Source organism: Sciurus carolinensis, chromosome 9 (genome assembly GCF_902686445.1).
Source record: "Sciurus carolinensis chromosome 9, mSciCar1.2, whole genome shotgun sequence".
NCBI lineage: Eukaryota > Metazoa > Chordata > Mammalia > Rodentia > Sciuridae > Sciurus > Sciurus carolinensis.
The window spans coordinates 113,502,935-113,521,029 of NC_062221.1; the positions used below are offsets into that span (position 1 = coordinate 113,502,935).

General features: G+C 36.1%; 1 long non-coding RNA gene across 1 annotated transcript in view; it reads right to left on the bottom strand.

The window, feature by feature from the left end:
* Positions 1–17,539, bottom strand: part of LOC124992422 (uncharacterized) — a 71,345-nt gene extending 53,806 nt beyond the window's left edge. Inside the window, exon 1 of the long non-coding RNA XR_007110123.1 lies at positions 17,448–17,539. This is a non-coding gene — a long non-coding RNA (uncharacterized LOC124992422). The remainder of the gene's footprint in view (positions 1–17,447) is intronic.
* Positions 17,540–18,095: the final 556 nt, after the last annotated feature.

The window sequence follows — 18,095 nt, forward strand, 5'->3', positions numbered from 1 at the left end:
TCTTTAATGTTTTATTTTCTGAACTTAACCCTTTCTCTTTGATCTTAAGCTACCTAGAAATCAAAACAATTTTGCATATTATATTTTTGTAAACAAAACTGAAGCATTATATTTTCCCTTACCTGATCCCTCCAGTATCTAAAAATTTTTATTGAGTATTATTTCATGGCAATATAGTTATTTTCATAGGTTCAATAATAATCTCTTCTCTCTGTAAAAGGATGTCTTCATTCATTTTGTTCTACCAGTTTCAGAATACCTGAGACTGGGTAATTTATAAAAAAAAGAAATTTATTTCCTCATAGTTCTGGAGTCTGGGAAGCCCAAGATCAAGGGGCCAGATCTGGTGAGGGCTTTCTTGCTTCATCATCACATGGCAGAAGGCAGAAGGACAAAGAGAAGGTGAAAGAGAGAGAGAGAGAGAAAAAAAAGCAAGAGGGGGGAAAACTTATTCCTGTGATAACTTCATTAATCCTTTTAAGAGAGCAGTGCCTCTGTGACTTAAACAGCTTCAAAGACCCTGTGCCCTTGGGCCTGTGGCAAGACACTAAATACATGAGAGTACATGGTGAAGCAAAGCTGCTCACCTCATGGTGGTCTGAAAACAAAAGAGAGAAAGGAAGGGCCCAAGGTCACAACATCTCCTTTAAATACACACCCCCAATGACCTGTTCCTCCAATTAGGTCCCACCTCTTAAACAGCCCCACCACTTCCAACAGCCCCATGGAGTAGGGACCAAGCCTTTAACACATGGGCCTTTGGGGGACATTTCAGATTAAAACTGTAGCATCAGCAGTGTAGATGAGTAAAGAAACTTACTGCCTGGAGACACAGGAACTGTAGGACATTTAAAGGGACTTTAAGAAGAGAAGGATTCACCCAAATTTTTAATACTACAAGTGAAGTTGGATCGTGAGTTCTTAGCTTGTCTTCCTAACCTTGAAAGTCTTTTAAAATTCAATGCAAGATTCCTTGTAAAATTTCCAGAAAGCAAACTTAAAAAGGTCTATGTGGCAACTTGCTATTTTGTGTATTTATGTAAATGATCAGGTCATGAAACTAGGCTTATTTTGTAAACAAGAGTGATCTAGCTTTAATTTATCTTGGATTACAAGATTATTATTGTAATCTTTATACAAAGAAAAATGTTTCAATGGAAAACAACAGCTCACCTTGAGTTATCAGACTCTAGTCCTGCATTAATCCATTTAACAGAGCTGTGCCTCTATGACTCAAACAGCTTCCACATACACACATGCTAAACTGTCGAATGATACGCATAGAATGATACACATAGAATCAGATATAACCAGGAAGTAAGGCTAAACTTAAGAAGTCAATTAGGACTAGAATCCTGTTTAATGTTCGAGATACTTTCACTGCTTTATAAACTGGTTCCTGATGCCTTAGCATATTGTCAGTAATTAATCTTTTAATTTGTCTCCCATTTTTCTGATCTGGCATCACAGAGAACTCTAAGTGCCTTTTTCCTGAACCCCTGCAAGCCGAAGTTGAGTAACTTGATATAATTTCAAACCATTTATCACCAACACAGTATCGACCACTCAAAGTTTACAAGAATAGCATGCTGCTCATATTCTGTTCCAGGAATTCACTGTGATTGTGACACCATCACTATATTACCTTCCTCTTCCCCCTTACAAGCACACTTCATGCCCAATATCTAGAAACTCCTCTACTGACTGCTCTCGACTCACAAATAGAACAAAATAAACAGACACTGGCTTACAATCTGTTCCAACAACTAATCCTTGTTTTTCTTTTGTTTCCACAGAAATGTCCCTCATTAAATTGTTACTGAAAGTTTGGTCCTTGTCCCCATGCCAAGGCGTGCCATTTAATAATGAGGACACGATTTTGAGAAAAAGGAAAAAGAAGGTTTATTGCTTTGCTAGCAAAGGAGAAACACAGGGGACTCCTGTTCCAGAGACTGTGGTTCTCCCCATCAGAAGGAACAGGAGGCTTTTAAAGAAACTCTTCAAAGGTGCATGCCAAGTGTGCCCTGGTAGGGGGTCCCAAGTGAGCCCTGATGGTATATTAGAAGTCACTTGTTAGTTTGGGAGCTAGTCACTTCCTAGATCTTCTAGAAGACAGATATCTTCCTGTGGTGTGTGTGTGTTCAAGGACAGATAACGCAAGGTAATCATGTTCCCCACCCCAAGGTTAGGGAGGGGGAGAGGCAGAAGAGGAAAAGAAAAACATGTCCCTTTTAAAATAAGCAGCAAAGACTATATTCGAAAGGTGAAGTGAACCACTGTTTACAAAATGACTGACTGCCCACAACACAGGGCCTAGCTTTGGTATGCACTTTACCCCAACCCACACCACTATCTCCTGGAATGAGACACAGCTTTTTGACTGGGCTGACTTATTCCCAGACTGGACCACAGACTCAGTGGAATATGGGACAATGAAGCAATTCGACTGCTTATTTGTGAAACTTCCAGCATAGTTTCAGATGGGGAAAATGATGGGATCCAGAATATACTATTGTAAAGGATACAGCATTTTTCTGAGTTTCCCTTTTCTAGCTAATATCAGAAACTCAAAAAAAGAATTCAACAATCATAAAGTCCCTCTGGAGGAGTTTTATGGCCATGAAGAAAATGGAAAAAGACTACTTGTACCTGCGTAAATACACATGATCCTCAACTTTCTTATGCCCCATTTGTTCTCCCAGGAATTCATTTACTTTTCTTAAAGAACCCCACATGTTCTTCCCACAGAAACCCCTCCCCACTTCCCTTTCCCATTAAAAGTTACATATTGTGAGCCTCTAACTCCAGTTGGCCACTTTTTTGGTATGTTCCCACATTCATATGATAAACTTTGAGATTTTTTTTTTCCTCTAGCTAATCTGTCTTTTGTCAGATTGATCTGGTTGCTTCAATCACTAAATCTAAATGGGGAGAGGAAATTTTTTTATTCCCCAACAGTAGTTAAGCATTTAGCTCTGCTAAAAGAGTGGGACCAGCAAATTTAAAGAGAACAAAATAGATAAAGATGCCTACTGAGGATAAAGAGGTAAAGGAACAGAGAAGAAATGTTAAAAGGGCAATAGGAACAGAGCACATTCTTTGGTTGATACTAAAGAAGATAAAGTGTATCCTACAGACTAATAACTATGCAAAAACCTACAGACTAATCATTGTATAAATAAATATGCAAAGTGAGACTCAGTAAGCTAAAACAAATTCTCTTACATAGATCATTGAAAAGTAAGTGTTGGAATAAGAACTTTATGTTACCTAAAAGCTATTTAGGAAATAATATTATCATCTAATGACAGTATTTAATTCCTTTCAAAAGAGTAGAATGAAAAAAATTCATAAATGTTCCTACATGATCATAAGGAAATTTCCCATATGAACTAGAACTTTCTAATTTCATGCTCAAACTAAATCTGATATGAAGATGACCATGACCCTTCAGAAGAATTATGATCCTGAAATGAGAAGCCTTGGCCTTCATCTTTACACTGCATGCATTATTCATTGTGAATGTCTATGTTTTATAACACATCTTGACGATATGAATTGGTTTTCTAGTTCTAGCCTGATAAAGTCGACACCTTGGACTTACAGAGCTAGTAAGTCTAAATCTTTAAAGCAGATGCAGTTGCTGTGACCTAAGGCCACAAAACATGAGCATTCCACATACTCCTCCAACACCTCTAGACACTTAAAATATCAAAGGGTCTGTCAATTCCTAAGGCCAGAACATAGGCAAAGCCAGGCAACACAGACTGAGATGCAGCCCGAAGGTCCTCTCCTCAAGACTTATGCCCACATTGACCTTCTAGCCCCACTGTTAAAACAAAACCTCTCTTTGGGATCAAAGACCCATCTTCAGATTAAATGACGGTGCATATGTGAAAGTTTCTATCTCAGCACTAGTCACATAGTCCATCCTCAATAAATAACTGCAGAAAAAATGAGTCACATCTCCAAATAAAGGCCCTACGCAGTCACAGACAAGGCCACCATACTGTGGTCACTTCAGAACCAATGCTGAGTGCACAGCTCTTTCTCCCATGTGCACAGACAAGTTCAGAGCCTCATCATGGTCTTCCCACTTATCTTGCCTGGCACCTTCCTAAAACTTGCTCCTTCAATAATCCTTTATTTGCCAGAATTTTCAATCACTTATTCTCTACTGTCTTTTTCCCTAAGGCAAAAACTATGATCAAGTCTCTTACATATAAAAATGATCCACATTTGGCCCTTCCTGATATTTAGATCATTGTCCCATTTTCATCCTTAAGTCTGGAGTATTCTAGAAAGAAGAATCTGTACTCACAATACTCTTTCTGAGCAACCGTTTCACTTATTTAAATCTGTCTTTGCCCTTTTATCTACAAAAATGTGGCACCTGAGAGAACCACAAGCTTCTTAAACCTCTTAGGTGTTAATTGCAAGGAAAGTCTGTTCAAAATTCATACTATTTATTTATTTATTTATTTATTTATATTTTGCTTAGTGATACTCATCTTCCTGGCAGTCACTGAGCTTCAATTACAGAAGATCCTTCCAACTTTCTCCTCCTAATCTTCCTTTCCCAGTCTTTGTCCTCCCTTAGATGTCAGTGTTTCTCTTAGTTCTTTCCTTGTTCCCCCTTCTTTCTTCAGTCTGCAGATTTTCCTTTGCTGATAGCAACTATCTTCACAGTTTTCATTTCATCTATGTCTCCAAATTTCTCTCTCCAACACAGTTACTCTCTATAAAATAATTACAACTGCTTCTTGACAGGTGCTCTACGGAAACTTTAGACTCAAACCATTCAAAATGGATCATTTCTTTAAATATTCTCCTCCAGCAGGAATTTCAATCCCTAAAATTTATCCCATTGCAAAAAAAACTCCCAAGATTTATCTGTTTTAAGTCATAAATTTGTCTTAAATATGTCTCTTGCCCTAGGTCTCTACCATTCTCCTCAGCACTTGTCTTGAACAGTGATGATACCTTACAATTCAGTCTCTTGGTTCCTAAATTCTTTCTTTCCCGCTGACAATGTCTCTGAATTCCCAACTGGAAAAAAAATTGAAAACAGAATCACTCAGTCTTCTATTCTTCTACCATTTGTTCATTCATTAAAGAAATCTTTATTCCTTAATATTACTTAATGGCAGAAACATCATGATGAGTAAGTTATGGTCTATAAACTTGTGAAAATTACAACTAATGGAAAAGAAAGAGAAGCAAACAAAATATTACAAAAGTGGCAGAGACCCAGTGTTTAGGGGTGTTAGGCACATGAGATAAGGAGTGAGTGACTTTTTATTCTATTTTTTAATTGTTTCTTCTTATACGTGATGGTTAGTTATACATGATAATAGAATTCATTTTGAAAAAAATTATATAAGCATAGGAATATATCTTATTCTAATTAGGACCCCATTCCTGTGGGTGGGCACGCTGGTGGGATTTACTTAGGTATTTTCATACGTGTACTTAGGAAAATTGTATTAGATACAAGTCAAGTTAAAATGGTTCAATTATGATTTTCTGACTTCATGATGGCACAAAAGTAATACACATCCAGTAGAAACCACACTTTTAACATAGAATTTAGAATTTTCCTGGACTAGCAGCATACAGGACTCTACTGTCATCATGCTGAGCTGCAGCAGCAAGCTGAGACTCTCAGTCACATACTACCGAGGGTGAACAACCATACTCCATAGCGTAATGTTTTAGTACGCTGAAATACTCAGTAGTCAGTAAGCTTAGCACAGGTTAAAGCATTTTCACCTTCATATTTTCAATTTACAATGGGTTTATTGAGATGTAACCCAATTGTAAGTAACAGGAGGGACACCTGTGTTAGGAAAGGGTTAATAGATCAAATGATGTAGAATATTGAAAGATCGGGATGGTGAGGAAGGGAAAGTTTGGGAAAGCCCTGTGTTCCAATTAAATGAATCAAATTACTTGGGGTTTCTTATATCCTTCCTGGTCCTTCAAAATTCTTATGTCACTCTCCTAATTAAATGTCTCCTCTCTTGTACATTTGATTCATTTCTACTAAACCATCTCAAATGTCACCTACCATGGGAACCCCTTATAACACTCCTAAGACTAAATCATTCTCTTCTGTTTAAACTATAGCTCACTCATAACTCTATTCTGCATTTGCTCCCTCCTTAATTATCTGGAGATAGACATTATGTGGTTTTCATTTTTGCATTCTGGTTTCTGGCAAACAACTGCAGTAACTATTATCTCTGTTGAATGCCTATAACATACTGGCTACTTGCTGTATATTATCTTAAATTTTCACTATAATCCATAAGCATAACACTATTATCATGCTTGCATGTGACAAAAACAAGAGTCACAGAGGCCATATTTTCTCAACTCAATACAGTTCATACAGAATGAAGCTGGACTTGAGAAGTAGGTGATAATCCATCTCCAAAGTCTATATTCATATAAATGAACCATAGTATCATGCTGGTAGATACTGAAGAAATGCTGAAATGATAAATAGATTCACTAATTAATCATATTTGAGTTGACATGTTAAAAAAATTAGGGCAAGCTCCGCACCCACAAGTTTCCTCTCATTTACAGTCTTGCTCATATATTCTAACCATCTGCTAATTAAATAGTATACCTAAATGCAAAAAAGAATTACTTTGTTTTAAAAAATAAGAGCATCCATGTTCCACCTAGTAGAATATAAAATAATTATACAATTGAAAGTAATTACATAAGGCAGTGCCAAGCATAAGGGTCATATCAAATATCCCTTACCCAAAATACTTTGAACCCTAAGTGTTTCCAATCTTTTTTATTTTTTCAGATTTTGGATCACTGAGATATCTTGGGGCTGGGGTCAAGGGTAAAAAGAAAATTCATAGATGTTTAATTTATACCTTACACACATAACCTGGAGAAAATTTTATACAATATTATTAGTGTGACTGTATTTTGATTATAACCTGTCATGAGAGATCAGGTCTGGAATTTTGTACTTAGGTCACCATGCCAGTGCACAAAAGTTTCAGATCTTAGGTTTTTTTCATTTAGGATGACTGAACTGTACTATTAAATATAAAAAGTCTGTCCAGATAAGAAACAACCTATCTCTTAACAACAACTGTTTGTTAATGAAACAATCATTTACACTAAGTAGACTTGAGAAAACTATTTCTACTTATTTCAGATAACTTATATCTTAATTGAAGCATAATATCCTAATATCCTTTCTTGTAATTCCTTCATTTGTAGTTATACAATAAGTAGTATGCACTATCAACACATCCAAATAAGAATAAATTATGTGTCAGGTTCATCTGGTGTTTACCTTACCTGACAATGCTAAAATCTAGAAGCATGATAGTGATAGATGATTATTGTAAGCACTTTGTACAAATCTTTCATATGCAGGTTTGTCATTTGAAAGCTTACTTGGACCCAAGGGGGTGGGGGAAGTGGGGGGCAGCTGATGCTGTCTGGACTTAATGAATAGTTATTTAAGCTTCTCATACCCAGATAGTTAATGCATAGTGAGGTTCTGATATTAACTTCCAATGGTTTCTGTATGACTCACCATACACTAAAAGTATGTTTAAGCATCTAAATCCAAAAAAGTGATAGACTAAATCATGGTTTTTAATGTTGGTGTCGTAATCCCAAGGATCTGTGAATATGCTATCTTATTTGGCAAAAGGGACTTTGCAGAGTAAATTAAGGATATTGGAATGGAAAAATTATGCTGGATTATCAAGCCAGGTCCATTGAAATCAGTGGGGTCCTTACAAGATGGAAGGAAGAGGGTTGGAGTAAGAGAAGGAGATATGAAAATGGAAGCAGAGAAACAAGAGGGGAAGATCAATTTGAAGTTGCTAACTTAAAGATGAAGGAAAAGCCCCAAGCCAAGAAATGCAGGTGTCCTCTAGAAGATGCACAAGGAAGGAAACAGATCCAGCCAGCAGGAATGCAGCCTGGACTGCACTAGATCTTCTGATCTAAAGAACTTTAAGATAATACATTTGCTTGGTTTTAAGTCAGTTTGTGGCAATTATGACCATATCAATAGGACTTTAAGATTAGGGGCCTTAACATGAAAAAAATTCTGCCACTTGTCCATCAACGGTTAATGGCAAAGACTTTTCCTTTTACAGTCAATCAAGGACTCAGGTTGATTGAGACCTGAAAAAAACAGGTCACCAGAGCAGGAAGAAGAGAGCACATGGAGATCTCAGACTCATTTTTCTATACTTTGATCTAGAATGTGACACATGTCACTTGTGTTCATTGTCCACTGGTCAGAAAGTCACATGGTCCTGTCTAACTGCAAGGGAGGTGGAAAATGTACCTCCTGTAATCATGGAAGGTAAAAAGAACTGGATATTAGTGAACTCTGGTAATGTCTACCTAGTTTTTTTAGGAAAGGTAAAAAAAATGTTTTTCACCTGACCTGGTCTAGTTTCTTCTCTTCCATAGATCCATATGTCATTCTGTGCCAGTCTGTGCTAGAATAATCCAGTCCTTGTATTGCTAATTACAGAGAATTCTCAATGTCTGAAATTCTTCACATGTATATGTAAAAAATATCCATTAATTTTCTTCAGATCTAGTTATTGCAAAGCTATTCACAAAAAAATAAGGAACCTGTTTTTCTGATACTGTGTGGAAAAGCATTTGCAAGTACAAACCTTGCTAGCCCTTAACATCTCTATTTCCCAGTTTTATTGTGCTCTGTAGAGTACCTGCCCCATACTAGAGCAGAGCATGAAGAGATAACCCACTTTTTCTCTTTATAGAACAATTCACAGGTAGGTAAAACCTGAAAACAGTTCCCCAATTCATGATTAGGCATTAATCCCATGAGAATTACTAAAAGAAAGGACTATTTAACCACTTAATGCAAATTTTTTCTGATTGTGTGTGTGTGTGTGTGTGTGTGCGCATGTGTCTTAAAATATTCTCATTTGGATGTGATATTACTCTGTACATATTTAAATGTGGCATATAAGAAAAATTATTTTAAAAATTATCATTTAAAAGGAAGAAAATTAAGGCAATACTAACAGCTATGGTAGGTGGACTTCTAAGATGGACCACAGTGACCTCTGCCTCTTGTATAATTTCAGGTTGTGTGTTCCCATACCTTTGAGTACGTCCTGGACTTCCTGACTTGCCTCTAATTGACTAATAGTAAAAGTGATGGGATGTCCCCTGAGTTATTAGGATTTAAAAGACTGACTTTTCTCCAGTTTGCAGATGATCTACTCCTTGTGGGGTTGGGTACAGCAAGCTACCATGTTGAAGGGGCCATATGACAAGGAACTGAGGCTGGCCTCTGGTCAGCAATCAGCAAGGACTGGGGCACCCTCATCAAGAACCTGCAGTGAATTGAATCCTACTAACAACTGCATGAGTGAAAATGGAAGGGTATCCTTCCTCAGTTGAGCCTTGAGATTAGACCACAGCCTCCAGAAGACACTGTGATTGCATCCTGGGGAATATCCTGAGCAACAGATGTAGTTGTTTCTTCCAACTTTCCAGTCCACAGAAATTGTAAGATACTAAATTTAGGCTATTCTAAGCCTCTAAATTTGGGGCACTGCATTACATAACAATTGATAACAAATACACTAGGGGTTGAGTGTTTCTCTTTTTTATATTGCTCTGGCATGTTTGCTTAATAGGTTTAGGAATGGTAAGAAAAAGGCTAATGGAAATTTTAGAATAAGATGGTATGAGCAATAATAAAATACAGACTCGGTTTTTTTTAAACTTCCAAGAACACACATTTGGGGATGTGGGTGTAGCTCAGTGGTAGAACACTTTCCTAGCATGTAGAAGGCCCCGGGTTTGATCCCCAGTGCAGGTAGAGAGAGAGAGAGAGAGACAGATTTTTAAAAATAGTTGCTCTTGAATCTAAACATTAATATTCACCCAAAATATCTCTATAAATTTTTCCATTTATACACAATCTTATTTACACCTTAGTTTACAGGGATGAACTATTAAATAAAGTGAGTTAGACCTAAAAAAAAACTTATTGCATCATTATTAAAAACTCTCTTTGGTCCCTTTTTCCTGAATAATACCAAAATTTGAAGGGAAAGAAATAAAAGAAGGAGGAAAAAGGTGATTTGAGATAAAGACTTGGGAAGATTTTATTAGATTTACACCAAATTACCTGAATTGCTTTCTCATAAAATTTAATAACTATGTCTATAAACAATGCAATAATTACATAATCTCCACATACACACTTTTTAATTTTGGTAATAGAATTACACCCATCTTTAAACTTCTAGGCATATCTCTTCCATCCAAACTTCTTTTAAAAAATATTTTACACCTTTAAGTTCCTAAAACCTTGTCACTTAAGAATAAACTAAACTGGTAGATGAAGTATAGAGAAATGAACTTACTTCAGATCACAGATAGAGTTATTTTAGTCATCTGTTGACATGACAAAACTGGCATAAAAATATATAATCAATAAATAAATGAAAACCAGAATATGTCAATTCCAGTGCTGTATATTTTTTTAAACAAAAATGGTTTCTAAAGGCAAATCTGTATCAGAAGGGGAAAAATGCATTTGGGGATTGTTAATTATTGCCTATCTATGAGACAAAAAAAAAAATGCTGAAAAATGTTACATCCTTAATAATCTACTATATCAAGATATTAAGGCTTTTTAAAGATAATGAGATTTCTGCTTAATAAAAGGAAGTCATATTAATCAGCAAACCACTGGAACAGAAAACCGTTCCAAATCTATACACTTCTCAGTTCAAATTCAATACTGTGAGAAAAATATTATAGAGGAAAAAGCTCCATATTTTACATCCAAAAGTTTGAGTCATAATTGAAAGGAGCTCTCCTAACCCATATGATTGCTGTCCCTATGTATATTCCAGGGTAACCTTTACTTTAGTTTCAAAAGTTTAGATTTTATTTCCAGTGGTTTTTGAGAGGTCATGAATTGACACATTGTAGTTGTTATAGGTTAAAGACAACAATTTGAATTGCAACTTGAAATCAGCAGGCAACCAGCCTACCCTCTAGAGGTACTTGTCACATGTTCACAGTACTAACACCTTTAAACCTCAAAAGCAGCTAAAATTCAACACTCCAAATGAAGTTTCTCCATTGCAGAAGAGAATAACTTCCCTTGAATGACAACTTCTACAAAGTAACACATATTAATTTAGGCAAAAACTTTAACCTTAAATGTAACACTAATCAAAATAATTCTATGAAGCATTGTTTATCACGTTATCATCTGAAATTAGCTAATAAAGATTGAGAAGTTTGTTGACAATTAGGTCTTTGCACTTTTACAAAATTAAAAAAAAAAAAAGAGTTTGCAACTCTGAAATTAGGAAAGGGTGACTTTATAAAGTCGGGGAAAATTTAAATCCCCAGCCTCAGTTTTTTTTATCTGTTGTATGGGAACTCTGTACCAATCAACTATTGCTGTACAACAAACCACTTCAAATTTAATGACTGAAAACAACAACCACTTATTATTTTCTTTCAATAGATGGTTTAACTAAGCAGTTCTGATATTCTGGGCCATGTCTACCTGACCTCAGGTGAGTTCATGTATACACCTGTTATCACCAGGTAATTAGCTATAATTAACTGATCCTTTATGGAATCACTAGAAAAACTGAACTATCCTTCACTGGACTCCTCTTCCATTTCTCCTGCAAGCTAGCCAGGGCCATGCCCATAGTAGTGACAGGGTCTACAAAAGGAAGCAGAAATGCACTCAGACTTCTGCCTGTATGAATTCTGCTTCGGTGCCACTGATCAGAGCAAGTGGAACAGGCTAGCATGAGCATAGCGAGGTCACTAATGAAAGGGTATGGAATGCAGAGGCATAGGCCTTTAGATACATTAATACAATCACTTTATCATCATCTTTAAGGTCCCTTTTAATATGCAATTGGTTGAGTGTAGTGTTGTTATTTTTTGTTTTAAGAGGCCACCAGCACAAAATACTGGACAATATACTAAGGATGAAGAGGGAATAAAGGGGCCTAAAAATCAACTACCTTTTCTTTGCTAAGAAGGATCTGTGAAATTGGCTATGAATAGCCTATACCCTCTAAAGATTAGATATATTTAATTAGTGCCATACAATTGACTGATCTTTCATTTTCCTCAATATTATCCTATCAAAAAATTTTAAAACAATATAATAACCAGGCAAGGAAATTTCAAAGAATAACCATGTTCAAGGAATACATGACTACGTATATTAATTTCACTTCTCACTCTCATTCAAATAAGAGCAGAAGAAAAGAAAATGGAAAAAAAGGGTGATATAGTAGTTTTAAAAAGAATATTGAGGGCTTTATTTTGCACATTTCCATTAATGCTCATCAGAGGTCCATTATAATATCAAAGGGCATCTTTTCCTTGAGGGTAGCTATACCCATAGTCAGCAATAATTTGGATCAAGTAAGTTGCACAGTGATATCATTCCCAGAAACTCTCTTATAAACCACAACTAGATAAAAAAAATTCTTCCCTGATAGACCTCTTCTTTCAGGACCAGAGAGGGAACCCATTAAATTTCAGCCTCAGATTATGCCCATAGACAATCTTAAAAATCCAGGGCTATAAGTCATATTCTTGCTCACTGGTTAAATTATCTGATAATAACATGCATTTGTTTCCTATTTGAAAAATAACCCTGAGAACTAAGGTATTGTAACGAACAAAGCTATGCAAGCATATATAAATCACAGTTTTGTTTTTGCAATAAGTCATGATATCTCTGCTTTTAAACTTTTCTTTCTTCTTCTCCTCTTAGATAGAGCCACAGTTTTTTAATGAACACACTAATATTAATGTATTTGTACCTCTATACAATCAAATTGTTTAATTCTATAATTCGAATGTTCTAGTAATTTCTCAATTCAGTTAAAAGTTATAACTAATTTTACTAATGCTGGCAAAGTTAAATAACTGGCCAAGGATTACATCAGTCAACCACTCCAACAAGACAAGAAATCTGAGAGTTTGGCTGTCTTAGCATTTATTTAACTAATCTATTTAGGGGAGTTGAGTTATAGCTGCCCTTTGCATAGTCAAAATTTCTTCAAGGCTTGTCTTAAATGAATCACTTTAGTCTGTTTGGGCTGCTCTAACAAAGTATCCTATGTGGGATAGCCCATAAACAATAAGAGTTTCTTTCTCACAGTGTTGGAGGCTATGAAATTCAACATCAAGATGCTGACAGTTGGTGTCTGATGAGAGGCTATGCTCTGGTTCATGGATGGTAACTTTCTGTTGTGTCCTCACAAGGTGGTAGAAGGGGTGGGGTTTCTCTCTAACCTCTTATAAATGGGAACTAATCTCAAGACCTAACTACCTCCCAAAAGTTCCACTTTCTAACATCATTCACTTGAGGGTAAGGATTTCAACATATGAATTTGGAGAGGAATATAAACACTTATACCATAACATACATCATTTAACTTTTGTATCCTACTTCATAACACGGTCCTATTTACTGTAGCAAAAATTATTTGCCAGATAATTTGCTAATTTCTTTTATACCCAATCTGCATGTAAATTGGCACAATGTGCTGAAGCTTCAGGCTTATTCTGTGGTTTCAGGAACCTCTGTCCCAAGGCCCTGTGTCTTGGTTCAGGAAACTTGACTCAATTATTCTAGCAATTGCAGTTTCATTTTCTCTAAGTTAAAGTGAAATCCTAACATAATTTTGTGTCTTGCATATTAAAACTTGGAATTCCTGACTTTTTTGAATTATTGGGAACTTCAACAGTCATTATAGATATATTGTTTGCTTTCTCTATCAGAATTTAGTTCTTACGTGAAAAATTACATGAGGTCAGTTTCAATTTCACTTGCATAATAAAAAAGTCAACATTTTACCTTCTACTCGCCATTTGGTAAATTGTTTTGTCCAACCATGAAGTTTACTGAGCCTCCATTTATAAAATGGAACCAGAAATAAAGACAAAGGAGGTAAAAGTTTATGTATATAAGAAAGGACAAGAAGGTAACTTGCAACTAGATTCTGAAACTGATCAGAATCTGCTCACTAGTTCAGGAGACCTTTCAAACACTCCTCAATTCCTGGAAAAATATCACCACACTCTTAAAATGTCATTATTACAAGGCCATTTGCTATTTTTCATGTCATTATGCAGGTCCATTATCTCAGAAAGTCCCTCCCAGATGGAGGTTGGGAATAAAACCAGGTTTGTGTAACTACCATTTATTTAATCAAACTGGAACACATTCCTTTTTTCTTAATTAATTGTTAGTTTTCTGGTGGGGATCCCTTTACTCAATTACTCCCTGGGAAGTTTTCAAAGATAGAATTTTGATTGGGGATGGGGGAAGAGGCTGCGGTGCCAATCAGAACAACAGAGAAAGAATAGCGGTGGGAAGAGACGAGAAAGAGAGAAATAACTGAAGAGAAGGAAAATACGTTTTGTTTAGCTAGCAGAAGCAATGCAAATCTAACAGCCCTGGCTTTCCCCTTCACTCCTTGTTTATAAAACTAAAGGGTAAGTATATTTTCAGTTTTGGTCACAGCTTAAGGGTGAAGAGAAGAAATCTAAAAGAAGCCCCCTGCTGGCCACTCCAATTTCTGCCCCATTTGCTCCCTAAAAACAGTAAAAAATTTATTTAAGACATAATTTATCCTTCTATCATTGGTTATGATTTCTTCCACTTCCCATTAACTAAATGCATATTCAAAAATAAATTCCTTAAGGCAATTCTATAACTTGCCTGTCTTTGATCCTAAAAAAACCCACTTTTTAAGATGCATATTTTATATTAAAGTTGCATTTAAAATTATATCACTAGTAGATATATTTTGTTATTTCTATCTTAATCTAAGTAAAAAAAAAATTTGCTTCAATTATCTCAAACTCAGGAAGATCTTTAAATTTAAATAATATATCAGGATTTTGTCCAAAGATTATTTATATCTCTCCTTTGTCTTATTCTAGAAAATTAGCAGATCCATACTTATTAAAAGTCTTGAGGTTGTATTTGGTTCATGCTATAACTTGAATCTGTGATGAAGTCAATATATAGAGTTAATTTTTTTTAGAAAATAGAACTCCTTAGGGCAGCCTGATCCAAGTTAAACAAGTATGTAAATTAAAATGATAGAATATTTCTCTCTTTACATAAAACAAGTATTTTATTACATGATCTATTATATCTATTTTACTATATCATCTTTCTCATGTCTAACATAGAAATCTTAACATCTACCAAATTTGGGTAAATACTTGAAGTCCATTAGCAAGACAAAACAATAGTAGAAATTGGTGTGGCTTATATTGAGTCTGTTGCATTTTCAAAAGAAACTGTGACGAATGAAAAAAAGGGTTCTCATGGAGACATGCACCCTGTGTTGATGGCAGGTATGCCAAACTAGCAACACAGAGCACTCTTCTTCATCTTACTCCGGTACCTGCTGAGTGGAATGTTTGGGCACCTGAGAAAAGGGTAGAGGAGACTGACAGCAATGTGACTTTGCCTTTGTCCAAGATCTCTTTTACCTGACCAACCTCTTCCTCATCCGACTGTCTTTGACTTTGAGAAACAGGGTGGTCCAGCCTTGTGACACCCTCCCTGCAAAACCAGGGTTGAGATTTCTACCACACAAAGCTATGTTGATGAACTACTTTTAAGAACATTACAAACCCTTGACCTCTCATAATTAGTGGTGTGAGCATAAAAGTTGCCAGGACACGCTAAGCTTTTCCTTAGACAGACACTAGTCTACAACTTTATGACAATCTTTCTGGACTGAGCTTTGCCTAATACCTTCAACCTGGTCATGAGACAGTCAGGGGACTGGAAATAGGTCACTGAATGAGGTTTTCAGACTGATAACAAGAGGGTAAGCAACTATGTCATCCAGAAGATTTCAAAGTCCAGGGTCCATTCAAAGTTCAACTCTAATAATTCCCCTTCTTAAGTCCAGGTCTTTTCCCACCAACAGAAGCCCACTAGTGGATGACTTCTGGAACCGGCCCAGATAAAAGTTGGAAAAGAAAGCAAGGTCACCTAAGAGTCAAGAGGCAGTTGGAAAAGTCCCTGTGTCCAACACACACTGTGAGAGATGGTGCTGCCTCACAGATGTGTGGAAAGCATGTTGGGATGTGCACGGGGTGGAGCCAGAATCTGCACACTGAATCAGGGAAGATTTGTTTGGGCCTCCGATGTAGAGAGAAAATGATGATTTTTGTATTGCTTTTGTTTATCTGTATTTAAAAATACAAGTTCACTGTCTCTGGTTTGACCCCATCCTGCTCTTGAGGGTTGTTCAGTGATAATTGAAACTTTTCATTGCAGAGGTGCTCCTGAGGGGGGCAACATTGAACCTAGTCAGGGATGTCCTCTTCTCGGCTATGCATGGCTTCCCTGTGCAAGAACAAACACCATGGCCTTCAGACAGGATCTCACTGACTTCAAAATAAAAATGCCCCCACACCCAGATTACCAAACCAGTACTGTGGCCCCTTAGAAGTCTACATACATCTTTAACAGAGAGGTTGTGAGAAGAAACTAAGATCATATATGTAGGTAATTTTCATGATTCAGGTTATCACTGAAACCAAATGCTGTTCTGAATCAAACAACCCTAAAGATGATGCACAATTTTAATATCGGTTTAATCAAAATATTCATTAACATATAATAATTCACATTCCATTTATGTTTTAGAGTATATATATATATAAATATATATACACACATATATAAATATCACATATTCTTAACTATTTAAATATAGAGGTGTGCTTGGCAGAGAAAAATCTTAAACCTTCCTTTCAAAGATCTTCATTGCTCTGATAAATTTTGGGGTAGGATACATTTTTTTTTTTCTTTTTTTAGTGCTGATGATTGAACCCTTGTGCATGCTAAGTAGGCAATCTACCACTGAGCTATATTCCAAGTCCCTAATTTTAATAAAACAGCTTTTAACTTAATCGTAGAAAAATAAAATTAGTTTCTAGACTCTGAAGGAAAAACAAATAAATCAGATTATAAACCGTAAATGCCTATGTCAATTCAGACCTCTATCTTATGACAAACTTGCTTCCCTTAGTAACCAGATAATATTAGGAATCTTGGGAAACAGTTCATAGTACGAAAAAAAATTTATATATTTACATATATATGTATATATGTGTATATATTTTTATATGTAGATTCCAATACATCTATATCAGTATTAGTATTTCAATACTGATAAGAATAGCTTAGGAATTAATATGAATGGGAAATACATCCTGATAGTAGGATTTTAATAGCTATATAAATATGATGTTTGAGTGAATCAGAGCATTTAGTCCATACTTTATTAGACTGACATCCTTGCTGGCTCAAAAATTTTTCCTCATGTTCTGACGGCCACCTGTTGATTCCCAGAGGTTCTTACCTTCTCCTCTTTTGCCTCCCTCTGATACTTCCCTCTGCCTCTCACAGCTGAAATTCCTACTTCTCCATTTCACACTCACTAATCAACTGCTGTGAACTTGACTTTTATATTGATCTCAGCTCTCTCAAAAGCCACTGACCTTCTCTCTGTGCCCATTATACTTTGCATAATATTTGATGCTGTTATGAGTTGAACTGCATCCCTCCCAAAAAAGTTATGTTGAAGTCCTCACCCTCAGTGCCGCAGAATGTGATCTTATTTGGAAATAGAGTTGTTGCAGATGTAATTAGTAATAGAATGAGGTCATACTGGAATAGGGTTGGCCCCTGATCCAACATTTCTGGTGTCCTCAAAAGAAGGTGTCCATCTGAAGACACATACATAGGGAGAACACAGTGTGACACTGTGGACAGAGGCTGGAATTATGCAGCCACAACAAAGGAACACCAGGAGTTGCAGGCAAACCACCAGAGGCTAAGAGGCAAGAAAGAATCTTATTACAGATTTAGGAAGGAGCCTGATGCTGTGACACCTTAATCTCAGATTTCTAACCTCCAGAATTGTGAGACAGTAAATTTCAGTTGTTTTAAACCACCCAGGTTGTGGTAGTTTTATATGGCAACCCCAGGAAACTAATAGTTACTATTG